The 27,663-nt window shown below is 43.7% G+C and overlaps 1 protein-coding gene across 2 annotated transcripts in view; it reads left to right on the forward strand.

Annotated features, from left to right (window-relative positions):
* The window catches only part of LOC126251420 (glycogen-binding subunit 76A), a 486,662-nt gene that overhangs the window by 419,150 nt on the left and 39,849 nt on the right, over positions 1-27,663 (forward strand). The gene's annotated exons all lie outside the window — the stretch shown is intronic.

Consider the following 27,663-nt stretch of genomic DNA (forward strand, 5'->3'; position numbering starts at 1 on the left):
GCAAGTTGCGCTGTTGTATTTCACCACGAACGACCACTATTGAATGTCGTAATTGCGTTTCAAGACTCATAGTGATCAGAACAGTGTTCTATGTTGTTGTGAGTACATAAAGCCAGACCCCCGAAGAGGTCCACAGCTTTATTGTGGGTACATGTGTGACGTTCATTGGACCCAAGCCATTGCAGGCTTTTCTCTCCTGGACTGCATTCCCCTCCCCATATGCACTCCTTCCCATCCTAACTCCTCCCCCTCCTGCCTTCCTTCTTTCTCCCTCGGTGTTTCTCTTTATGACGACCTGGCTATTTCCTCGGTTCTGCTATTCTTAACTATCTTGTCTCGCATTTGCACTGTCCCTTTATCCGCCCCCCGGTAGCTGAATGGTCAACGTGACGGATTGTCAATCCTCTGGGCCTGGGTTCGATTCCCGGCTAGGCCCGGGAATTTTCTCCGCCCAGGGACTGGATGTTGTGCTGTCATCATCATCATCATCATCACCATCCTCGTTGACTGCAGGTCGCCGAAGTGGAGTCAAATTGAAAGACCGTCACCTGGCGACTGGTCTGCCCGACAGGGGGCTCTAGCCATAAGAATAAATAAATAAACTACCCATTTCTTTTGGCTTTTTCTGGTCTCCCTTGGGGTTTGACCTCCCTGTCTAAATTGTTTCCATAATGTGAGCCATTTCGTGAAAAACTCCCCCCCTAGCGTCTTAATCATGGGTTCCTCTCCCCCTTCCTTGCCCGCCATAGCCTACACCCCCCTGCTATGTCATCAGCATAGTAGCCACTCCATGTGCTGGAGCTGTTACGTACCCATTTGGGTGAACCCTCTGACACCACATTGATCACACTTCACGTAATTGAGCTGTCACTCCCTTGTGCATGCTTGGAGTGGTTGCTCATCTTTTTGGGGCACCGGAACTACTGGCACCGACGCTGTGCAGGTCAAACCCATCTGCAGCTGGATGGCGCCCACGGGGTGAGCCCCTGTCCAAATGGATGGGGAGGGGGGGGGGGACGCTCTGCATATTGAAGCGTGCTAAGCTCCACACTTCTGGCTTCTCATCCGCGGCCATGTCGTCATATAGGAACCGTTCTCTCTCTGCTTCTCGGTCTTCCACCCATGGGACGAGGGCCATGACTTACCTTTTTGGGGTTCAAACCCTTTCCCAATTACTTGCTGTGTTCCAGGACAAATGGGTAGACTTAGGCTGCTATCAAACAGCTCTTTTTTGTAGAACACAGTGAAGTCAAGTTTGGTGAAATTGACTCCCTTAATTCCCTACTGATTAAGACCTTTTCTTCGAGTGATTCGGCTTCCCTTTGTGCTTTTGAGCACTTTCGAGCCATTCTAGTGAGCATTATTCCTGTCCTTAAATATGACCCAGGGCATTATTTTCCACGGGGGTCTTTCTTCGATCTGATGGAGAAATCAGGAAAAATCTGACATGGCGTGCTGTTCATTTCTTCTGGCGCATCGGCCGCGTGGGGTGGCGGCGCGGTCTCGGGCGTCTTGTTACGGTTCGTGCGGCTTCCCCCGTCGGAGGTTCGAGTCCTCCCTCGGGCATGGTTTTGTGTGTTGTCCTCAGCGTAAGTTAGTTTAATTAGTATGTAAGTCTAGGGACCGATGACCTCAGCAGTTTGGTCCCCATAGTCCTTACCACAAATTTCAATTGTTTCTGGCGCATCCAGAGGAGGACAATCGTGTTGATAACGGCGCATTCATCCTGACTTTTGGGGGAGATATCCTCCCATAAAATATGAAAGTTATGGTTTACTGTTGCGACATGAAACCCTATATCCCATCTTCTATGTGCTGTTTCTGGTGTCTCCGTTTTGGTGACATATGTTAACGATGTGAGGCTATCTTTTTTTGCAGTGACTGTGGCCACTCTCTCCATATATGTTCTTGCATCCCACCGCCCAAGTGTATGAACAGTTCTGACCCCTATTGTCCTCGATTGCCAGACAGGAAGATTCAGGAATTCAAAACTCTTGACCATATGTCCTACTCTGAGGCCCAACAGAAATTCGACCGTTTCCACCCAGTATCTATAACATCTATCTTTGCTTCAGTTGCGTCTTTTCCTCCTCCTCCTCTCCATTGTGTCCCCATTTCCCCTCCTTCTCTGTGGCTGTTCCCCTTCCCTACGTTAATGAAATCGTTCTTTCTCCTCAGAACTCGCTGGGGTATGCCCTCCCCAGCGCCTCAAGGACAAAGAAGCCTGCTGCTTAGAATTGGACATGAGAACCACACACCATGGGCCTCAAGGCCCCTCGCTCTGATCCTGATACTGCCGTGACTAGTTCTCTTCCTGATCACACCCCTTGGCCCCCAAAGGAGGTGGTGTAGAAGAAGATGCATAAGTTCCAGGACGAGGCCTTCCTTACATCTCGTGGATGTAGCCCCCTTTCATGTGTCAGGTTCTGATTTTATGTATGTGGACGTTATTCCATTCTTACTGGTGACAGACACTAATTTGGCCCATTCGTCCTCCATCTGGGCTCTAGTACTACTCTCCTCCAGTGGAACTGTAGTGGTTGCTATCGTCACCTTCCAGAACTGAGGTCTTTGTTTTCTCTACTCTGTAGCTTGTGTTTATTGCAGGAATTTCATTTTGGAATACTCATTTGCTGCAACTTCGTGGTTCCCAAACCTTCTGCCAGGACCAGGTCAGCCATTTGCATGTCTTCAGTGGTGTCAGTACATTGGTCCACATGAACATCTTTATTCCTGTATTCCTCATCAAACCGCATTGGAAGCGGTGGCTGTTCAGATCCATTTAGACTCTCTAGTAACTATAGGCCTCCTCTGATAACTCCCTCCTCCCCTCCTCCTCCCTGATAATTTTAACGCCCACAACAATCTGTTGGGTGGTACAGTGACTGCTGACTGGAGTAGTATTGTTGAAGTTCTGCTGGCATGGCGTGATCTCTGCCTCCTCAACCATGGAGCTCCCACACACTAAAAGTGGCACACAGAGCTTTATCAGTCATTAATGTTTCCATCTGTAACCCTGGATTCCTCCCCTCCATTCAGCGGGGAGTTCATGACGATTTGTGCAACAGAAATCATTTTTCGATTGTCTTATCCTTTCTTGAGGATCAATCACCTGGGCGTCCTTCTAGTTGGGCCTTTACTAATGCAGATTGAGTTGCCTTTTTCTTGTCTGCCATTCCAACAACTCCACCAGAAAATGGCACTGATGAGTCCAAACAGATTTTGACTGCTTCATCGATTCCTTGTTCCTCAGGATCTCCTCAGTGGAAGACTTTCCATTGATGGACCCCAACATTTCTGTGACTATTAAAGATCACTGTCGTACCTTCCAACAATACAAATAGACCCTTCTCTCGACCACTTCTTGGCCTTCAAATACCTTTGTGCCCAGGCCTATCATCGAATTAAATGGCAAAAACGGATTTTTTGGAAATGATGTCTTAACCATGGGGCTGCATACTCCCTCTTCGCAGGTATGGGCGAAAATCAGGCGCAGTTTTGGCTGCTTCCTCCTTCAGGTATGCTAAGAATTTCCCTGTATGGTGTTATCCTCACCAGCCCGGACTCTTATCACTGAACCTTTTGCTTGGCATTTTGCCCAGGCTTCACTGTCAGTCCACTATCTGCCCACATTCTGTCTTCTCAGACACTGTCTCGAATGAGTCCCTCTATCTTTCCCTTCCCAACACTTGTAGCCTTATAACGCCGTGTTTAGCTAGTGCCCTTACTATGCCCCAATACGGCTCTTGGACTGGACCAGGTGCACAACAAAATGCTCCAATACTTATCGGTGGCTAGCCAACATCATACACTAGCAGTTTTCAGTCGTCTATGGAGAGAGGGGGAATTATCTTCACAGTGGCGAGAAATCGTTGTTATTCCAGTTTTAAATCAGCTTAACTGCCTATTCAGATGGACAACTCTGCCAGTTACTCAAACATCTGGCGAGTTGAAGGCTATGCTGGATCCTAGAATCCCAAGACCTTTTAACTTCGACCCAGGGCGGTTTTTATCAACTCCATTGTATTGCATATAATTTAGTCCACTTAGAGTCTGCTATCCGAACGGCTTTTGCCTGGTGTCAACACCTTGTCAGAGTCTTCTTTCATTTGCATAAAGTTTGATACCACATGGCGTACCTTACATAAGTGGTGCCTCCATGGCCCACTCCCGAGTTTTATCCAGTCCTTTCTTTCATGTCTCACCATTCATGTACAAGTTGGCACCTCCCGTCTTCAGGAGAATGGGATACAGCAGTGTTTTGTTCTGAATGAATGACCCTCTCTTTTTAATGGTTATCATTTATATTTGCTCTTCTATGATAAGCGTGGCTGAACACAGACTGCATGGAGTAGTACATAGAGTACAACCTTGAGATCTTGCTGAAGGCTTCCAATTTTCAGCTGCCAAGACCTGCGTTATACGTTCCTGCCATCATATGCAATGCATCCCCATCTGGATCTACTTTGATGGCTAGGCCGTCAGTGTGGTCGAATATCATCGTTTTTTCGAACTGGTCTTTGGTGCCTGGTTGACATCGCTCCCCACCTAAAGCAGACATGTTGGCCACATCTCAACGCTCTTCGATGCCTCAGCCATACTAACGGGGGTGCGAACCACTTTACTCTGCTATGGCTCTAAAAAGCATTGGTCCAGTCCAGTCTCTCATACAGCTCAGCGTCATCTTCGAATTATGTATGCTGGACCCGATACACCATTGTGGGGTAGAACTGGCAACTGGCGTCTTTTGGTGTAGGCAGGTGATCAGTCTCGTAGGGTTTCACCATTGCAGTTTCTGCATCAACAACAGCTGATCACTTACGTGTTGCACATCTGTTGCACCCCAGAGTACCTGATCCACCGTCTCTTTCCAGATGCGGAGATTTGTCTCCTGCAACAGTGGCCCTGTTCTGAGCTTGTAATCGCCATGCACATCTGATCCCTTTTTTAAGAACTCCAGATTTCCTCTCTGCCACCTTTTTTCTGGGTCGCTCACGTACACCTCCATGGTGGGCCACTGTTCACACCTCTATCTTGATCTATAACAAAGCTCTGGCTGAGGCCCTCCACTGCTTTCTCCATTCTTGGCACGTTTCAGGGTTCTGAAGCAGTCTATGTTGATGGCTCCATGGTTGCTGGTCACACTGGATTTGCTTACCTATATGCTGGATGTAACGAACTCCACTTCTTGCCAGATGGCTGCACTGTTTCCACTGCACAGTTGGTGGCTATCTCCTGTGCTCTTGAGCATATTCATTCCCCTACCAGCGAGTCCTTCCTCATCTGTAGCAACTCCTTCAGCAGTTTACAAACTCTTGACCAGTGTTACCGTCGCCATCCCTTGCTCCTGACTACCCAGGATTCCCATTTTTCTCTAAAAAATTTTGATGCTTGGTGGTCTTTGCAGGACCCCTGGACATGTTGGGATCCTGAGGAATGACCTCACTGACTGTCTGGCCAAATTGGCTACCAGCAAGCCGCCTCTTGGGATCAGTATTCTGGGACTGGACCTGGATCTATTATACCATCAAGTTCTAAGGGTTTTGAATATGGAATGACATACTCTGCGTTGCTGCCAAAGATTATGTCCATTTTGGCTGATGGGGTACATCCTCTGAAACAATGTTTGTTCACCAGTGGTGGTGATGTGTCGCAAGACGACAGGGCTCCTGGTCATACAGCTCGCATCGTCCACGACTCTTTGTGAGCATGAGGATGAATTGTCCCATCTCAGCTGGCCACCACAGCCACCAGCTCTCAACATTGAGCCTTAGTGTGCTACTTTGGAGAGAGGGGTCGTGATCGCTATCCATCTCATTCATTGTTACCTGAACTTACTATTTTGCTTGAAGAATGGTATAAGATTCCCTTAAAGCCAGTATTTATCCATTTAGAGACGATTAGAAGCTATTTTGAATGCCAACGCGTTTCCCACACTGTATTTGACATCATAATGTGTTTTTTTTATTTCTGTATTTTTGACCAGCCTTTGTGTAAACCGCTCAAAAACGGTTTTACTCAGACTGAAAAATGTGACCCTGTCTTGACTTAGATCCAAACCCGTGAACTCTCACATCAGATTTGTTAAAGAATCGGACTTCCATCCGTAAATCATCATATCTCCCGAGCTATGTCGTACAGTAATATACACTCCTGGAAATGGAAAAAAGAACACATTGACACCGGTGTGTCAGACCCACCATACTTGCTCCGGACACTGCGAGAGGGCTGTACAAGCAATGATCACACGCACGGCACAGCGGACACACCAGGAACCGCGGTGTTGGCCGTCGAATGGCGCTAGCTGCGCAGCATTTGTGCACCGCCACAGTCAGTGTCAGCCAGTTTACCGTGGCATACGGAGCTCCATCGCAGTCTTTAACACTGGTAGCATGCCGCGACAGCGTGGACGTGAACCGTATGTGCAGTTGACGGACTTTGAGCGAGGGCGTATAGTGGGCATGCGGGAGGCCGGGTGGACGTACCGCCGAATTGCTCAACACGTGGGGCGTGAGGTCTCCACAGTACATCGATGTTGTCGCCAGTGGTCGGCGGAAGGTGCACGTGCCCGTCGACCTGGGACCGGACCGCAGCGACGCACGGATGCACGCCAAGACCGTAGGATCCTACGCAGTGCCGTAGGGGACCGCACCGCCACTTCCCAGCAAATTAGGGACACTGTTGCTCCTGGGGTATCGGCGAGGACCATTCGCAACCGTCTCCATGAAGCTGGGCTACGGTCCCGCACACCGTTAGGCCGTCTTCCGCTCACGCCCCAACATCGTGCAGCCCGCCTCCAGTGGTGTCGCGACAGGCGTGAATGGAGGGACGAATGGAGACGTGTCGTCTTCAGCGATGAGAGTCGCTTCTGCCTTGGTGCCAATGATGGTCGTATGCGTGTTTGGCGCCGTGCAGGTGAGCGCCACAATCAGGACTGCATACGACCGAGGCACACAGGGCCAACACCCGGCATCATGGTGTGGGGAGCGATCTCCTACACTGGCCGTACACCACTGGTGATCGTCGAGGGGACACTGAATAGTGCACGGTACATCCAAACCGTCATCGAACCCATCGTTCTACCATTCCTAGACCAGCAAGGGAACTTGCTGTTCCAACAGGACAATGCACGTCCGCATGTATCCCGTGCCACCCAACGTGCTCTAGAAGGTGTAAGTCAACTACCCTGGCCAGCAAGATCTCCGGATCTGTCCCCCATTGAGCATGTTTGGGACTGGATGAAGCGTCGTCTCACGCGGTCTGCACGTCCAGCACGAACGCTGGTCCAACTGAGGCGCCAGGTGGAAATGGCATGGCAAGCCGTTCCACAGGACTACATCCAGCATCTCTACGATCGTCTCCATGGGAGAATAGCAGCCTGCATTTCTGCGAAAGGTGGATATACACTGTACTAGTGCCGACATTGTGCATGCCCTGTTGCCTGTGTCTATGTGCCTGTGGTTCTGTCGGTGTGATCATGTGATGTATCTGACCCCAGGAATATGTCAATAAAGTTTCCCCTTCCTGGGACAATGAATTCACGGTGTTCTTATTTCAATTTCCAGGAGTGTAATTTGGCAGATAAATTCTTTGGTATGTGTACGGGGGTTGGGTTGTTTGGGGGAAGAGACGAAACTGCGAGGTCATCGGTCTCCTCGGATTAGGCAAGGACGGGGATGGAAGCCGACCGTGCCCTTTCAAAGGAACCATCCCGGCATTGGCCTGGAGCGATTTAGGGAAATCACGGAAAACCTAAATCAGGATGGCCGGACGCGGGATTGAACTGTCGTCCTCCTGAATGCGAGTCCAGTGTGCTAACCACTGAACCGTTGCAAAAACCCATAATATGTTGAAGTAAGAATTTGTGGAAGACGTCTTAGGTTACATTCAAACTTCCGACTGGCTTAAACGTTTTTAAGACGTTAAAAAATAGTTTGACGATGATCGGCATTCAGGACGGACGTGTCGCTGCTGTTAGCAATACGGTGCTGGAAGATCGTAGACAGACCATCCTGGATATGTGCTGTATCGTGGGACTGTCGTACGAGACGGGTCAGAGGATTTTCTCCGACGAACTGGACATACGGTAGATTGCCGCAAAGTTTGTGCTGTGAATTCTCAGCGAAGAGCAGAAACAGGATCGAATGCAAGGCTGCAGAGAACTTCGACATGTTTGAAAGTGAACCAGACTTTATTTCGATTGCTGGGTTTATGGATACGATCCCGAAACCAAGCAGCAGTCGTTGCAATGGAAGACTCCATTGTCACCCCGTCCAAGAAAGCCCGACAAATGAAGAGAAATGTGAAATCCATGCTAATCTGTTTCTTCGCTTGGGAATACTTGTCCGTAAGGAGTTCGTCCCTCTTTGTCATTTCGTCAGCGCAGTGTCTACTGTGATGTCCTGAGGCGTTTGTGGGAGAACTTGAGAAGGAAACGACAGGAAAAGTGGCGTATGGGCGATTGGTACCTCCTCCATGACAATGTGACGTCTCACACTGTGTTGATACTCAGAGTTTGTGGCGGAAACACAAAATGACAGTTGCTCCTCATCCGCCTTATTCACACGACCTGGCACCGAGTGACCTCATCCTGTTTACCAAATTGAAACCCAAATCAAAAGGTCGAACATTTGACACAGCTGAGGAGATTCAAGCATAAACGCAATTGGTACTAAACCACCTCACAAAAATGCATTGCAGGGATCTTCTAGGCCAAGGAAAAGTGGACGACTTTGAAGGAGATAATGGCGAATAACATTCAAGTAAAGAGTAATTTTATTTGTTTGTATATTCCGGGAACTTGTCGGTAGCGCCTAATACTTTGCGCATGGAGTTATATACAGGGTGGTCCATTGGTCGTGACCGGGCCAAATATCTCACGAAATAAGCGTCAAACGATAAAACTACAAAGAACGAAACTTGTCTAGCTTGAAGGGGGAATCCAGATGGCGCTATGTGCCGGACATCCATCATGTTGGAAATATATCGCCATTCTGTCATGCAGTGAAACATCTTGTAGTAACATCGGTAGAACATTACGTAGAAAATCAGCACACATTGCACCATTTAGATTGCCATCGATAAAATGGGGGCCAATTATCCTTCCTCCCATAATGCCGCACCATACATTAACCCGCCAAGGTCGCTGATGTTCCACTTGTCGCAGCCATCGTGGATTTTCCGTTGCCCAATAGTGCATATTGTGGTGGTTTACGCTACCGCTGTTGGTGAATGACGCTTCGTCGCTAAATAGAACGCGTGCAAAAAATCTGTCATCGTCCCGTAACTTCTCTTGTGCCCAGTGGAAGGACTGTACACGACGTTCAAAGTCGTCGCCATGCAATTCCTGGTGCATAGAAATATGGCACGGGTGCAATCGACGTTGATGAAGGATACCGAGCAGCATACATAGCACACGCCCGTTGAGCATTTTGATCACAACAGCCATACATCAACACGATATCGACCTTTTCCGCAATTGGTAAGCGGTCCATTTTAACACGGGTAATGTATCACGAAGCAAATACCGCCCGCACTGGCGGAATGTCACGTGATACCACGTACTTATACGTTTGTGACTATTACAGCGCCATCTATCGCAAAGCGAAAAAAGTGGTCCAACTAAAACATTCATATATCTTTACTTACTACACGAATATGTAATAAAAAATGGGAGTTCCTATTTTAAAAAAACGCGGTTGACATCCGTTTGACCTATGGCAGTGCCATCTAGCGGGCGAACCATAACGCCATCTGGTTTCCCCCCTTCTAGTTAGACGAGTTTCGTTCTTAGTAGTTTTTTCGTTTGACGCTTATTTCGTGAGATATTTGGCGCGGTCACTATTAATGGACCACCCTGTATAAGGGAAGATGAGAGTTTCTGTTCAGAGACCGGTACGCTGATCAGGCAAATTCGTAGTCAGCATTGAGGTAGTCATCCCACCTGTGCACCAGGTTGAGGATACCCGTTTGATAAAACGCCGTGTCTTGCTTTGTGAAGAAGTCCGTACCTGCCTGCTACGACATCTTCGTCAGACAGAAATCGTCGAACCTTCAAGGACTTTTTAAGGAACCGAAGGCGTGATAATCGCAGGGGGAGACATCAGAACGGGTGCTCCAATGTCTCCCACTTGAGTTGGTGTAACTTCTGCGTTGCGAAATTTGCGGTTTGGGGACGTGCAGCAGCACCCCTTGTCGCAATTTCCCCAGACGTTTCGCCCAGTTGCACGCCTTAATTCCTCCAGCTTAGCCTATCAAACAACAGGGTGAGCATCACCTTCCCACCAGATGGCTGGCTCTTGTACTTCTTGATTTTCGACACGATGCCCGTACCCATTCTTCATTCTCCGAGGAACGTCTGCCGGTGTTTGTCCTTCAGCAGCCAAGATAAGAATGGTCCATCTTGGGCGTACTTTGTGATACCGTCACCATAGATTACGTTTTCCGCATTTACCGCACGCACGGCGGAAAGACACGAATGCCACACAAGTCCCTTGTCTACATGCAGTGCTTATCTACGCTCATTGGAGGCGCGCAACGTCGCGTATATGTATACTGCAGCAACACCAGCAAACGGAAACTTTTTGACTACACCTTATAGAAGTTATAGACTGACACTTCATGCCTGATGCTGCGGTTTTACTGCATGAGTAGCGAAAATGTAGTAAGCTATAAAGGGTTTTTCCTTCCACCATTTTGTTGGCAGGAGGGGGAGGGGTGGGGACGGAGAGAGGGAAGAATGTGAGCGAGAAAAAATTTCGAAAAGCTTTGAAATTATGTGTAACGGTAATTGCTAGTCCATAAGCACCCTCATTCTCAAATACTCGATGAATTTAGTTTGGATAAATCAAGACATTCTGCCTGTAATGTGTGACTCATGGTGTTAGACGTTGAATATAAGATTGTACCTCTTAATTGGTGGATTATGACATTTTAAATTTTTTAAATTATTTCAATAAGTTTATGAAGTGATGAAAATCAATTTTTAGTTACCCCTCGAAGCCGCCAGACAGGCAACATGCAACTTGTTAATGCCGCGTGTTAGCCGTGGAGCCGGAAATGAAAGATAGCCTCGTTCTCAAGATCTTCAGAGTGGCCTACAGCTCTCCAAACTGGTCTACAACGTGCAAACCTAATTAATCTCTGCATGACTCCCGCATTCTGCATCCCTTTGAACGTGCCTATTGTACTTAGGCATTGATATCCCTGTGCCTTTTTCTTACTCTTCTCTGTGTTATTACCTGACAATTACACTACACATTAGAATGTATCCTGTCGACCCGTAGAGATGCGAGCAGCGGCGATGGAAATTTTCCTTAGTGAATTCGAACTTGCTACGTGACAGAATTCTTCTGCCTAATGGTGGTCTGAAAGCGGCCAGGTCAGCACTTGACTCAAGCTATTTTGGGAACGGACCGAAAATTTTAATGTGGATGGTCAGATGTGGGTTTGAACTACATTCCGTCCTCTTGTGAGACCAGTGACTTTCATACTACGCCATGCCGCTCGGTAACTGAATTAGAACCAACTACCAAGTAGCTGAGTCTGCTTCCGTTGCTGATTGGTGACCGCGGCTGACTGCCATACGGGGCATCCGAGCTAGATTCCCGGTACTGCCAGAGATTTTTCGTTGGTGGGTGGGCCAACTCGATCGATTAATAGCGGTTCCAAGGTCAAAAAACCCCACAACGACGGGAGAGCGGTGTGTTGACAATATGCCAATCCGTATCGCATCCGATGATGCCATTGGCAGAGGATGACACGGCGGTCGGTTGTGCCCGGTTGGCCCGTCTAGGTGTGGAACGAGAAACTTTACTTTATCTAAAAAGTAGCAGATGTGCAAGTCTCACTAGTTTTTGCATTGTAAGAGGAAACAGTTAAGATATATTGCGACAAATTCCGCAGGATGCATTTTCTATTAGTAAAAATGTAAATTTCCAATGGCATTGTTGGCTCGGATGTTCCACGGATTGGGTTCAGCCACCTAGAGGAAATAAGTGTTCTTACTCAGAGCATATTGGTCCCTTTCCTTGCGGGTATGTGACAGTTGTGTGACATGTACATTTGTGGACGACTATAGGGTAATATCAACAGCAGCAGAAAATGGTGTAACGGGAGTAGGATATGAATGGGACGGTGGGGCCGAGAGTAAGCTACTGTGAATAATTTGGTGATTGGGTAGTTCTCATCAGAACTGACAGCAAACCAAAAACGATAATTATAGTACATCTGTACATACAGACGTCGGAAGTTGAAGATGAAGAGATAGAGAAAGTATATGAGGATATTGAAAGGGTAATTCAATACGTAAAGGAAGATTAAAATATAATAGTCATGGCGGACAGGAATGTGTGTGTGTAGGGAAAGGAGTAGAAGAAAGGGGGGGGGGGGGGGGACAGGAGAATATGGAGTTGATACTAGTAATCAAAGACGAAAAACACTAATTCAGTTCTGCAATAAATTTCAGCTAGTAATAGCGAAGACTCTGTTCAAGAATCACAAGTGGAGGTGGTATACTTCGAAATGACCGGGAGCTACTCTGATTTCAGATAGATTGCATCATGGTCAGACAGAGATTACGAAATCAGATACTAGAGTGTAACGTGTACCAAGGAGCAGATACAGACTCAGATCACAATTTAATGGTGATGAAGAGTAGGCTGAAGTCTAAGAGATTAGTCAGAAAGAATCATTGCCCAAAGAAGTGGGATTGCTGTAGATACTGCAATAATAAATAATTAAGTGGGCAGTTCAGTTATAGAGAAATGGAAATTTCTAAAAAGGCAATCACAGAAGTTGGAAAGAAAAACGTAGGTACAAAGGGCGTAACTGCGAAGAAACCAATAGTAACAGAAGAAATACTTCAGTTGATCGATAAAAGAAGGAAGTACTAAAACGTTCACAGAAATTCAAGAACACAGAAATACAGGTCACTTAGGAACAAAATAAATCGCAAAGGCAGAGGAGCTAGGGCTGCATGAAAAATATGAAGAAATTGAAAACGATATGACTGTCGGAAAGACTGACGCAACTCGGTGAGATTTAAGTCAAGTGTGGTAAAATTAAGACTGCATTGGGAATTCCACTGTTAAATGCAGCCGGCCGCGGTGGTCTCGCGGTTCTAGGCGCGCAGTCCGGAACCGTGCGACCGCTACGGTCGCAGGTTCGAATCCTGCCTCGGGCATGGATGTGTGTGTTGTCCTTAGGTTAGTTAGGTTTAAGTAGTTCTAAGTTCTAGGGGACTTATGACCACAGCAGTTGAGTCCCATAGTGCTCAGAGCCATTTGAACCATTTTTTGTTAAATGCAGAGGAGACAGCAGATAGGTGGAAAGAGTACATTTAAGGGGGAAGATCTGTCTGATGACATGATAGAAGAAGAAACAGGAGTCTGTATAGAAAAGATAGGAATCCAGTATTAGAATCAGAATTCAAAAGAGCTTCGGAGGACTTAAGATCAAAAACAGGGACAAGGAATAGATAACATTCCATTAGAATCACTAAAATCATTGGGGGAAGTGGCAACAAAATGACTATTCAGTTTGGTGTGTAGAATGTACGATTCTGGTGATATACCAGCTGGCTTTCGAAAAAAAAAAAATCATCATCCACACAATTTCGAAGACTGCAAGAGCTGAAAAGTGCGAGAATAATCGCACAGACAGCTTAACAGCTCCTGCATCCAAGTTGATGACAAGAATAATATACAGGAGAACGGAAAACAAAATTGAGGATCTGTGAGATAACGATCAGTTTGGATTTAGGAAAGGTAAATGCAGCAAAGAGGCTGTTCTGACATTGCGGTTGATATTGAAAAAAAAAAAAAGACTAAAGAAATCAAAAATGGCTCTGAGCACTATGGGACTTAACATCTGTGGTCATCAGTCCCTAGAACTTAGAACTACTTAAACCTAACTAGCCTAAGGACATCACACACATCCATGTCCTAGGCAGGATTCGAACCTGCGACCGTAGCAGTCGTGCGGTTCCGGACTGAGCGCCTAGAACCGCTAGACCACCGCGGCCGGCGACTAAAGAAAAATCAAGACATGTTCATAGGATTTCTCGACCTGGCAAAAGCGTTCGACGATGTCAAATGGTGCAAGGTGTTCGAAATTCTGAGAAAAATAGGGCTAAGCTGTAGGGAAAGGCAGGTAATATACAATATGAACGAGAACGAAGAGGGAACAATAGGAGTGGAAGACCAAGGCCGAAATGCTGCAATAAAAGGAGTGCCGGACAGAGATGTAGTCTTTCGGCCCTATTGTTCAATATGTACTTCGAAGTAGTAATGGCGGATCTAAAAGAAAGGTTCAAGAGTGGATTAAAATTCAAGGTGAAACGATATGAAAGGATATCAATGATAGGATTCGCTGATGACATTGCTATCCTCTGTGAAAGTGAAGAATTACAGGATCTGCTGAACGGAATGAACACTGTAAAAGTGCATTTACACCTGTGCGCCTTGCGCCTAGTCGCCATGCGACAGTTTTTTCCCAGCGCGAAGGAGAGGCACGCATGTAGGCTAGTCGTGTGAAGTTAGCACCCTTTTTTTCAGAAATGTATATTTTTTCAGAGTTCTTGATAGATATGAAATAGTTCTAGAGTTCTTTGTACAAAATTTCAATAGTTCTGCAGAATTTAGCGAAAAAAACAACAATACTCGAAAAAATTTTCGTATCGAAAACATTCTTTGTCAATTTCTGCAAAATGTAAATAAGTACGACAGTTCTGAGCACAGTTATGAATAGAGCTCCAAGAGTTCTATCGAAAATCCCAGTAACATTTTTTTGTGCAGCTAATAGTTTACGAGATAATTGCAATTTAAGGAGAAAATCTTTTCACTTACTGTGAAGTTGGCACCCTTTTTTTCAGAAATGTATATTTTTTTCAGAGTTCTTGACAGATATGCCATAGTTCTAGAGTTCTTTGTACAAAATTTCAATAGTTCTGCAGAATTTAGCGAAGAAAACGACAATATTCGAAAACATTTTCGTATCGAAAACATACATTGTCAATTTTCGCAAAAATTAAACTCGTACAACAGTTCTGAGGACAGTTCTGAACAGAACCCCAAGAGCTCTATCGAAAATCCCAATAACATTTTTCTATGGCTATAATAGTTTGAGATAAATTGATTTAATGTGGACACACTTTCTCTACAGAAAATACACTCCTGGAAATGGAAAAAAGAACACATTGACACCGGTGTGTCAGACCCACCATACTTGCTCCGGACACTGCGAGAGGGCTGTACAAGCAATGATCACACGCACGGCACAGCGGACACACCAGGAACCGCGGTGTTGGCCGTCGAATGGCGCTAGCTGCGCAGCATTTGTGCACCGCCGCCGTCAGTGTCAGCCAGTTTGCCGTGGCATACGGAGCTCCATCGCAGTCTTTAACACTGGTAGCATGCCGCGACAGCGTGGACGTGAACCGTATGTGCAGTTGACGGACTTTGAGCGAGGGCGTATAGTGGGCATGCGGGAGGCCGGGTGGACGTACCGCCGAATTGCTCAACACGTGGGGCGTGAGGTCTCCACAGTACATCGATGTTGTCGCCAGTGGTCGGCGGAAGGTGCACGTGCCCGTCGACCTGGGACCGGACCGCAGCGACGCACGGATGCACGCCAAGACCGTAGGATCCTACGCAGTGCCGTAGGGGACCGCACCGCCACTTCCCAGCAAATTAGGGACACTGTTGCTCCTGGGGTATCGGCGAGGACCATTCGCAACCGTCTCCATGAAGCTGGGCTACGGTCCCGCACACCGTTAGGCCGTCTTCCGCTCACGCCCCAACATCGTGCAGCCCGCCTCCAGTGGTGTCGCGACAGGCGTGAATGGAGGGACGAATGGAGACGTGTCGTCTTCAGCGATGAGAGTCGCTTCTGCCTTGGTGCCAATGATGGTCGTATGCGTGTTTGGCGCCGTGCAGGTGAGCGCCACAATCAGGACTGCATACGACCGAGGCACACAGGGCCAACACCCGGCATCATGGTGTGGGGAGCGATCTCCTACACTGGTCGTACACCACTGGTGATCGTCGAGGGGACACTGAATAGTGCACGGTACATCCAAACCGTCATCGAACCCATCGTTCTACCATTCCTAGACCGGCAAGGGAACTTGCTGTTCCAACAGGACAATGCACGTCCGCATGTATCCCGTGCCACCCAACGTGCTCTAGAAGGTGTAAGTCAACTACCCTGGCCAGCAAGATCTCCGGATCTGTCCCCCATTGAGCATGTTTGGGACTGGATGAAGCGTCGTCTCACGCGGTCTGCACGTCCAGCACGAACGCTGGTCCAACTGAGGCGCCAGGTGGAAATGGCATGGCAAGCCGTTCCACAGGACTACATCCAGCATCTCTACGATCGTCTCCATGGGAGAATAGCAGCCTGCATTGGTGCGAAAGGTGGATATACACTGTACTAGTGCCGACATTGTGCATACTCTGTTGCCTGTGTCTATGTGCCTGTGGTTCTGTCAGTGTGATCATGTGATGTATCTGACCCCAGGGATGTGTCAATAAAGTTTCCCCTTCCTGGGACAATGAATTCACGGTGTTCTTATTTCAATTTCCAGGAGAGTGTAAATATATTCGTACAGCAGTTCTGATGACAGGTCTGAACACCACGTGAAGAGTTCTATCGAAAATCCTGGTAGTCTTTTTTTGTGTAGGTAATAGTTTAAGAGGAAATTGCAACATAATTAAGAACTCTATAAGAGCTCCCACTGTGAAGCTGGCACCCTTTTTTACAGAAATCTATATTTTTTTCAGAGTTCTTGATAGATAAGCCATAGTTCTAGAGTTCTTTGTACAAAATTTCAATAGTTCTGCAGAATTTAGCGAAGAAAACAATAGCACTCGTAAAAATTGTGGTATCGAAACGATTTTTTGTCGATTTTTGCAAAAAGTAAATTCGTACAACAGTTCTGAGGACAGTTCTCAACAGAGCCCCAATAGTTCTATCGAAAATACAAATAACATTTTTTGTGCTGCTAATAGTTTGCGAGATAATTGCAATTTAAGGAGAAAGTCTTTTCACTTACTGGGAAGTTGGCACCCTTTTTTTCAGAAATGTATATTTTTTCAGAGTTCTTGATAAGTATGCCATAGTTCTAGAGTTCGTTGTACAAAATTTCAATAGTTCTGCAGAAATTAGCGAAGAAAACAAAAATGTATAACATAGCTGATTCAGGAGCCCTTTCCTTCTGGTACAATTCTTACTGTTGGCACAATAAAACACTTGTCCATAGATTCCAACCGTATTGATTATTACAAAAATATAACCAGTGACCAACGGCGCACATTTCTTGCAGCGTTGTACAAAGCATTCAGCTTATCCGCTGTGAAAATACCACACTTTACGCTGTTGTAAAATTTACGATGGATGGCTTCCGTTTATCTACAGTGTTAGCATCTATCGAATTATCTTCATGCAAAAGTGATGCCAGGATCACACACTTCTCTGTTTTAGGTGCAAAGGAAACTAGAGTTCAGTCTTGTGGAAGCCAAAAAGGGAACTGTGGGCAGCCCTTCTTTTACTGATAGCCAACTCTAGAGAAATCTCACGCTTGTTTTTCTTCATCGTGCCAACAAAAGAAAAATTCTCCCTTCATAGCTCTATTATCAGTCCAATACTAGTATACCAGTTGTCCGCTTTCGCATTTCGACCTGACTGATATATATGTTACACAGTCACAGAACAACATCAAAATATTTATTGCTCAGTTGGTAAATCCTTCTGGTTGCAACACTGTATATTTCCAAATTGTACAGGTAAAATACTTAAGAATCCACAAAATCATAAATTTTAAATCCATATTTGTTTGTTTTGATAGGTACATATTGGTGAAAACTGCACCTTCCTCAGAATCCTTCCAGCTTCTTGTCTACTGTAACATTTTCTCCGAGGGTATAAGATTTCTGGTTGTTGCGTACAAACACAGTAAATATTTCCCGAATTGCTGTTAGCTTGTCTACTTGTCTCCTTTCATCACGAATAGCGCGACTGTAAAATCTAAGGCACTCCACAATAAATTTGAAACGTTTTAAGTTCATTTGCGAGGTGAAATTTTTCAGTTCCATCCATATCAATTCCACAGAGATCTTCCAGGCTTTATCTGTTACTTTTGTTAACAACAATTAAAAACAAGAGACTGATGACGTCTTTCAATTCAATAACATCTATTGATTTTACCGCTCTCTCACGCTGAAATGAAGCTTTGACGCTCTCAAAATGCTGAATGGAATACAAAACTACTATAGACAAGTGTCGTCATCTATGAGGCGATTACAGCCTCACAAAGGCTGCTTTGGCTGCGCCTATTGTCCAGGTAAATTTCTAATAATATTATCCTCTTCGAACAATATGCTTTGGATTTCTTCAACATGATCTGGTACATCCCACTTAAAATAATAAAATTCCTATAACATAACGCAACCAGGCGCAGTGTATTAATTTGATATCTGACGTTCAGACAGCGGACAATGACGATTAAACAGTTCAAACAGAATTTAAGTGCATTTTACATTATGGATTAGCTTTGTACTACTTACTACGTTGATAAAGAAATAAATTAATTGCTGAAATGAAATACGAAAGGGCACAGTGGATAAAAACGAGCAATCGGCTCATATCTCATCAAGAGAGCATTAGCGTCGATACTGAATCATACAAGAATGAAAGGCATACACAGAAAGGAAGCTATAACGTGAAGGCGCCAGTGCTGCCAATTGTTGACAAGTAATTTACAGAATCACACAACAATGAAAGGCATACGGAAAAGGGAAGCTATTAACGAGAAGGCGCCAATACTGCAAATTGTTGAAAAGTAATTTACAGAAAATTTCGACATGTATCAATCTGAATAGCTGCGCCCGATGGAAGGATAATAAAAACTATGATACATCCCTGAGACCTCTCAAGACCAAAAAATCATAAACAAAGCACAGCAACAATGCAAAAGTCGTGGCACTACATCTGGAAACAATGAACTCGGGAACTGCGTCTTTTAAACAATCGACAAATGACGTTAGCGTAGCAGTTACAATAGAGGTAGCATGAAAGCTTCTCGCGGTAGCATCAAAGCTAATGACAACAACAGCTGCACTTTTTGGGTGGCGCGCGCGCCGCTTCGTGTGAAGGCGCCCGCCAGCGCTGCATTTCACTCTTTGATCTGCCCCTAATGACTATACGTAACAATACTACTCACTCTCATGCGAATTATCATTATGCTCGTTCAGTCAGGGCTCTTGTGCAGTCGGTGCCTGTTGTGCAGTCGGTGCTGTTGTGTAAGTGATATTTATGAACTGTAATACCCATAAGAACGTACAATTTACCAGAATTGAAACGTCTTCTCAGCATGGAGGAATTTAAAGTAATCGATGATAGAGGCATTCAATTCACTCCATCTCATCCGGTCTTCCAAAAACTGTCCGATGCCATGGCCGACATCGGCTCGAAAATGTCTTCAAAACATATTTATACAACAATTAAAGAAGATCGCCATGGCCTGCTTACTTTTGTTAGAAACACCTTCAGGCTGGAATGTTTCGTTGAAGAAAAAGACGACGACAGCAAAGATGAGTCGTGGAATGTTTTTGGTTCTTCGTGCAACAAGGACATGACAAAGCAATTTGACTTACTACTGTCAGCAGAAAAATGGTCTTGCATAAAACCAACAAAGAGGAAACTTTGAAAGCCTTCAAGACTGGAAATAGGGAAATGGACCGATTTGATGGGTGATAAAATTTATGAACATCACAAAATTCCATGTGCCTTTTCTTTCAAATATGCGAAAGTGTGTGAATGTTCAAAGTACTTCTTGAAGATCAAAGGAAGATGTACAGAATGTGGAGACACTTTCGAAGGGATTACTCTGAAGAAGCGAAAAAAGGACAACGATATTATTCTGAACTGCAGACTTTCAAACTTTTCAGATGATAGTAATCACCTGAAAAGAAGACAACTTCGTGGCACGAGAAGTCAACAGGTAGCTGCTAAACTGGTTGATTACAGGATGCCTGCAACTCTTTGGCGAAATGATGAAGCGAAAAATATGTCTTTCGGAGACATGATTCCTCCAAATTTACTAAATGCTGACGTCTTGAGAAATGCTAAAGAACGTGAAAGGGACAAACGATTTGGTATAACAACGAGTAAGCCTTTTGAAAACCTGTAAATCGCAACGCATACAACCCATCGGGACGAAATTCACGAAGTCGAATTGGACCCATTCTTCTGTATATATTGGCTGAAAGATCAAAGTCAGTTGCACAAATATTGTCATCAAATCAATAGCAGTGTATACGATTCAATAGATGCTACAGGTGGCATTGCATTTCGAGTTATTTCACGATTTGGGGATCTGTCAAACAGGGCTGACTGAGTGTAAATTAAGTCAAAGTACATATGCCTGTACCAGTACATGTGCATCCGCGAAGTAAATGTCACTAGTAAAGATCCAAATATCGTCAATCGATCGTCAATCAGTTGCCCAACTTATCAGATGATATCCTCTAGGCATGACACATAATTATTGTCATTTTTCTTTATGGAAATCGTCAGATCTGGAGCTCCCATACCAAAAATCATGGTAACTGATTTTGGTAAGGCTTTTTTGGTTGCCATTTCTAGAACAATAGCCAATTGCTCGGACTTAACAGATTATTTGAATAGGTGTTATAGTCATATTGTTTTGCATGAAAGAGTAATTCTACCCTCGTGTTGTTTGAGAATAGATTTAAACCATTTTATGGTCATGATTTCGAGGAGGAAATGCTTCTCAAGAAGTAAATCACAAGTCAAACAACTTTATCTTCGAGTTTTGGCCGATATTTGCATGATGATACATTTTCGTGATATTGAAAGTGCTTTGAGCTCACTTTTGGTTGTTGCGTTGAGTGAACGTCTTGGTATTCATGAGTGCGGTCAAGAATATTCATCAATGGAACATCAGTGCCATCTTGATATCACTATCAGAGGTGGTCCACGTCATTCATATATTGACGAAAAGAAAGATGATGACAAGAAAACTGATGATGTTGAAAACAATGATGACTGGCTTTTGGAATCAATTTTGAACTCTAAGGAATCTACTACAAACTCGTGGGTTGATAAGGCAAAACGTATCTACAATGAAGCTGAAGTCATCACGAATCAGACTAATGATGACAATCTCTTTGATGTGAATCAGTACAACATTCCTAATGCTGCAGAGATGCTGAAAGAGTTGATGAACTATATACGACTGTGGACAGCTGTGATGTATCCTTCTTCCCGTATTCCTTCATCTATTCGTTCATCAGCACCGATGGAAGGACAATTTTCATAATTATAGACAATAGGCTTTGACAAGCAGCCTTTACGAGTAGACAAATTGATTTTTCAACATTTGAAGTGGCTGCATGAGGAAACAAAACAGTTAGCGCTACTTATGATGGAAAAAGAAGATTCAAAGCAAACTGTGAAGCACAAACCAACTGAAGCATCATTGCCTTACCATGAAGAAGAAAACTGGAGAGGAAAAAATAAGAAGCTGAAGATAACAAACCCCAAAAGCAATCATATACTCGATAATTCTGAGAGCACACTGAACAATACCTTAAGAAGTGAGACCCAACACGAAGATGGCAATGAGACAGAGTTAGACAAAATTTTAATAGTTTTGAATACAGATTTTCTCCTACTTCGAGCTCACTTATTATGAATGCGTAGAAAAACAGTCAAGAGTGATAGTGTGTGTTTTCAGCGCTCTTCAGATAATAATTTACTGCCCAATTTGGACTCTAAAGAGATATTTCATTCCACAAAAGACTATCAAGAATCATACTTCAACAGGGATGTCACTGAAATTTCATCCTGTGGTTCGAAAACAGAAGAAAACAGAGAGACCTCTAACAATAAAATGGAGGAGAGTGCAATGCTGAAAAAGCTTCGAAATGAAATCGTTGTCACATCGAGCATACAAGCTAAGAGCAAGAAAAAACTACTTAGATGATTGCCCAAACTGGAATTCGACTAAGAAATTCATAGATATTAATTTGCCACTTTTCCTAAATGGGTCCTCAAGCAAATTCAAATCTGCTACCTACAACTTGAAGGGAACGTGCAGTTTCGATTCTTTGATGACCTTATTCATGCAAGCAATATCACTCAGTGATGATTTCAAAAGTAAAATTCAAATGGCGGGCCATCCATTTTTGGATCTGGCTTTGGATGTTTTGGACAAAAAAATTATAAACTCCCAGCATTTTAAGCAGAGATTTGATATTTTATACTCCTAAAAAAAGGAGCAATGTCTCGAAAAATATTGTCTCTGAATGCAGGAATTATACGAGAAAATATTAAAAGATATCCCGATTTGCAACAAAAATATATCGTGTCTGACGTGCCTAAATTCATGCTATGTGAAACGATATTATATTTCCGTTGATACGTATGTTCTTTTCAGACTTGGTTATAATTTCATGCAAGAGGCTGTAGATGCAACAAATGGAGTTCTAAAGACTATTTAAAATGCAAGAAATGCAAAGGAGAAGCAGTCGAAGAAAAGAAATTCGGATGCTACTTGATGATGGATACTAATATAACAACTTGTCCACTAACTGAAGATCAGTTTCCTCCGAATCAAAGGAAGAAATGTGTTTTGCAAACGATCACGAAAGAAATCGTAGTCAACAATCAAGAGTACAATCTCGTTGGAGCCATTCATTCTAATATCTGCATCAAACACTACACGGCATATGTCTTCGATGGAACCTACTGGAAGCAGTACGATGACGTGTATAAAGATGTACAGAAAGTTTCAAAAGAAACGATAATTTCTCCGCACCTGTTCATGTATGTCACGACAGGAAAATTTTCAAATGGCAGCTACAAGACCGACGAGACGAAACAAGTAGTTCCTACATAGGAACTTTGCTTTATAAGGTAAGCAACTGCTAAAAGTTGGTATCTAAATATTACAAATATAGCTCTCATGTTAATTCTTACTATCTTTGTTTCTGGTATCACAGCCTCCTGTTTTGGTTACTAGAATAAGAGCATTTTATGCCCTAAATTTCACGTATATATTTTTTGTACTTATTTTTCTTAGTTGTTTCACACCTCATAAATTCTATGCTTATTTATTACTGAATTCCCTACATATGTATTTCCTTCTAGGTTTTAGTGTATCCTGAAGAAGAGCTGTTAACGGGACCTGTACATCACAGCCTGTAGTTTTTACTGGTACTCTGAAATTTAATAATGCAAGACTGTCAATAGATTCAGGAATGAAACTTTTATCAAAGAATTGGTATATTGTGAGCTCCAGGTGAAAAAAATTGTAAATCTGTGGAATACACTGTGCAGTGAATATTGATGTTTTCTTACATACTGAATTACACGTAAATGTTATTTTAGGTTCAATGTACTTAACGCTATTCCAAATAAAAGATAAAAAACAAATTTTATTCTTTGAATTATTACATTCTTGAAACAGCAAACCAGTAATATTTACGTTTCATGTTTTGATTATTTAAAAAAAATGTATTTTAAGAGAAAATTTTTTCTCCTAATGATTTAAGAACATAATATGAGATACTGCAGCTTAAAATACTTAATCCATTGTTGAATAATGTGGTTCAGTGTGTAGGCAAGCACTATATTATTATTCATCCATAGCTTTGTTTATGTAGCTTTAATAGTGGATGAGATACCGGTAACAGTATCTCGGTATGCAAACACGTTGATTACAGAAAACTGAAACTAAAGATTTGTATGTCATTCTCTTCTCAATGACGACATTGCAAACCATTCCTGCTCCATAATCTTGTTGATACCTTTCGTGTCCTTTTCATTTTCTTTATTTTTACTTCTTTTCTTTGTTATTCTGGCCTCCTTTTCATGCTTTCAGCAGCTTTTTCAGTTGATGTGACATGTTGCCTGTCCGCCCATACCAGCACAATGTTCATGTTGTTCCTAGTTTTGATGCCTATTCTGCTCATTGTTTTTAATCTTTACTGCACCAGGCCGGCCAGAGTGGCCCAGCCGTTCTAGGCGCCACAGTCTGTAACCGCACGACCGCTTCGGTCGCAGGTTCGAAACCTGCCTCTGGCATGGCTGAGTGTGATGTCCTTAGGTTAGTTAGGTTTATGTAGTTCTAAGTTCTACGGGACTGATTACCTCAGAAGGTAAGTCCCATAGCACTCAGAGCCATTTGAACCATTTTTACTCCACCATTAAAACAAATTGCTACTGCTGAAACGCATTCTGATTTTGTTTTATGCCATGTAAATATACATTTCTGAAAAAAAAAGGGTGCCAACTTCACAGTAAGTGAAAAGATTTTCTCCTTAAATTGCAATTATCTCGTAAACTATTAGCTGCACAAAAAAATGTTACTGGGATTTTCGATAGAACTCTTGGAGCTCTATTCAGAACTGTGCTCAGAACTGTCGTACTTATTTACATTTTGCGGAAATTGACAAAGAATGTTTTCGATACGAAAATTTTTTCGAGTATTGTTGTTTTTTCGCTAAATTCTGCAGAACTATTGAAATTTTGTACAAAGAACTCTAGAACTATGGCTTATCTATCAAGAACTCTGAAAAAAATATAGATTTCTGTAAAAAAGGGTACCAGCTTCACAGTGGGAGCTCTTATAGAGTTCTTAATTATGTTGCAATTTCCGCTTAAACTATTACCTGCACAAAAAAAGGCTACCAGGATTTTCGATAGAACTCTTCACGTGGTGTCCAGAACTGTCATCAGAACTGCTGTACGAATATATTTATATTTTCTGTAGAGAAAGTGTGTCCCACATTAAATCAATTTATCTCATAAACTATTATAGCCATAGAAAAATGTTATTGGGATTTTCGATAGAGCTCTTGGGGTTCTGTTCAGAACTGTCCTCAGAACTGTTGTACGAGTTTAATTTTTGCGAAAATTGACAATGTATGTTTTCGATACGAAAATGTTTTCGAATATTGTCGTTTTCTTCGCTAAATTCTGCAGAACTATTGAAATTTTGTACAAAGAACTCTAGAACTATGGCATATCTGTCAAGAACTCTGAAAAAAATATACATTTCTGAAAAAAAGGGTGCCAACTTCACAGTAAGTGAAAAGATTTTCTCCTTAAATTGCAATTATCTCGTAAACTATTAGCTGCACAAAAAAATGTTACTGGGATTTTCGATAGAACTCTTGGAGCTCTATTCATAACTGTGCTCAGAACTGTCGTACTTATCTACATTTTGCGGAAATTGACAAAGAATGTTTTCGATACGAAAATTTTTTCGAGTATTGTTGTTTTTTTTTCGCTAAATTCTGCAGAACTATTGAAATTTTGTACAAAGAACTCTAGAACTATTTCATATCTATCAAGAACTCTGAAAAAAATATAGATTTCTGAAAAAAAGGGTGCTAACTTCACACGACTATGTAGGCTGCTTGTCTCTTCCTCAACATGTGCGTGCGAATGATTTTATTCACACCTGCTTTCACACGGGGCGCCTATACTCCCGCGTGGGGCAGGCTAAAGCTATACTGTGACTAGCCGCAACGTGCACTGGTGCAAACGCACCTTAATGAGTACAGAATATGGATTGAGAGTAAGTAGAAGGAAGACGAAAGTAAAGATAAGTGGCAGAAATAAGAACACCGAGAAACTTAACACCAAAATTGGAGATCACGAAGTAAATGAAGTTAAGGAATTCTGATAGCTAAGCACCAAAATAACCAATGACGGACGGAGGAAAGAGGACATAAAAAACAGACTAGCACTGGCAAAAAGGTCATTCCTGGCCAAGAAACGTTGGCCTTAGTTTGAGGAAGAAATTTCTGAGAATGTGTTTGGAGCACAGCATTGTATGGTAGTGAAACATGGACCGTGGAGAAACCGGAAAAGAAGAGAAGCGAAGCGAAGCCTCTGATATGTGGTGCTACAGAAGAGTGTTGAAAATGAGGTGAACTGATAATGTATGGAGTGAGTAGTTTCTCCGCAGAATCGGCGAGGAAAGGAATATGTGGAAATCACTGACAAAAAGAGGGGACAGGATTATAGGACACCTATCAGGGAAAAACTTGCATGGTGCTGTAGAGGGCAAAGACTGTAAAGGAAGACAGAGATTGGAATACATCCACCACACAATTGAGGATGTCGGTTGCAAGTGCTACTCTGAGGTCAGAAGGGTGGCTCAGGAGAGGAATCCGTGGCGGGCCGCATCAAACCAGTCAGTATACTGATGACTAAAGAAAAGTAGATGTAAAGTATGGTGTGATGTTTGTAGATGATGATGATGATGATAGAAGGGGAGGGTGAATCCCGGTGTCGCCACGTAGCTTCCTCCTCTCGTAGAGCACCACGAGGGCAGCCGAACTTAAAGACCCCATCTGATGCGCGGATCAATCATAGACATTGTCGCCTTCACTTAACTTCGAGACACACTGCGGAGAGGTTTGGAACTGAATTCAGCGCACTGGCGCAGACACTAGTGATCAAGAACCTTAAGCCATCACCCCTTGCCGGTCCCAAACTGACAGTGAAAATTTCATACACCAATAGGATTCGAACTGGCGTACAGGAGTGCGTTAGAGACCTCTGCCACGGAGACGGGCATCCTATTAGTCAGCATCCTTTACATTTCCGACTTTCTTTAGAATTATACTTAAATAATATGTCAGTTTCGCGGGGCAAAATGTAAGTTATATTTACTTTTTTTCTGTACCTAGCTGAGTTCGCTCTCGTTCCCGTTTCTTTTATGTCTGGGCAGTGGTCATAAGTTAAATACGAAAGGCCCTAAATAAGTAATGCAACATACTTTTTTTTCTCGGCCACTGTGGATTGAAAAAGGCGAAATTTGTTGTGGAACATTGTGAAATTGTCCCACCTTCAGCACCCATAGTTTCATGAAGTTCCAATAGGTGGCGGCGCTATGCGTAACGTTCAAAGTGGTGTCTGTAATGGAGGTGCGTTCCAATGAGAAAGCTGTCATTGAGTTTACTTTGGCTGAAAAGCAGAGCATCGCAAATATTCGTGGGTGCTTGCAGAATGTCTACGGAGACCTCGCAGTGAAGCCAGTGAGCCGTTGGGCGAGGAGTCTGACATGATGGAGGGGTAGAAAAACAATTAGAATCGCTCAAAAGAGGAAAGGCCGCTGGACCTGATGGATACCAGTTCGATTTTACACAGAGTACGCGAAGGAACTTGCCCCCTTCTTGCCGCGGTGTACCGTAGGTCTCTAGAAGAGCGTAGCGTTCCAAAGGATTGGAAAAGGGCACCGGCCATCCCAGTTTTCAAGAAGGGACGTCGAAGAGATGTGCAGGACTATAGACCTATATCTCTACCGTCGATCAGTTGTAGAATTTTGGAGCACGTATTATGTTCGAGTATAAAGACTTTTCTGGAAACTAGAAATCTACTCTGTAGGAATCAGCATGGGTTTCGAAAAAGACGATCGTGTGAAAACCAGCTCGCGCTGTTCGTCCACGAGACTCAGTGGGCCATAGACACGGGTTCCCAGATAGATGCCGTGTTTCTTGACTTCCGCAAGGCGTTCGATACAGTTCCCCACAGTCGTTTAATGAACAAAGTAAGAGTATATGGACTATCAGACCAATTGTGTGATTGGATTGAAGAGTTCCTAGATAACAGAACGCAGCACGTCAT

Source organism: Schistocerca nitens, chromosome 4 (assembly GCF_023898315.1).
Source record: "Schistocerca nitens isolate TAMUIC-IGC-003100 chromosome 4, iqSchNite1.1, whole genome shotgun sequence".
In the NCBI taxonomy this organism is placed as follows: Eukaryota; Metazoa; Arthropoda; class Insecta; order Orthoptera; family Acrididae; genus Schistocerca; species Schistocerca nitens.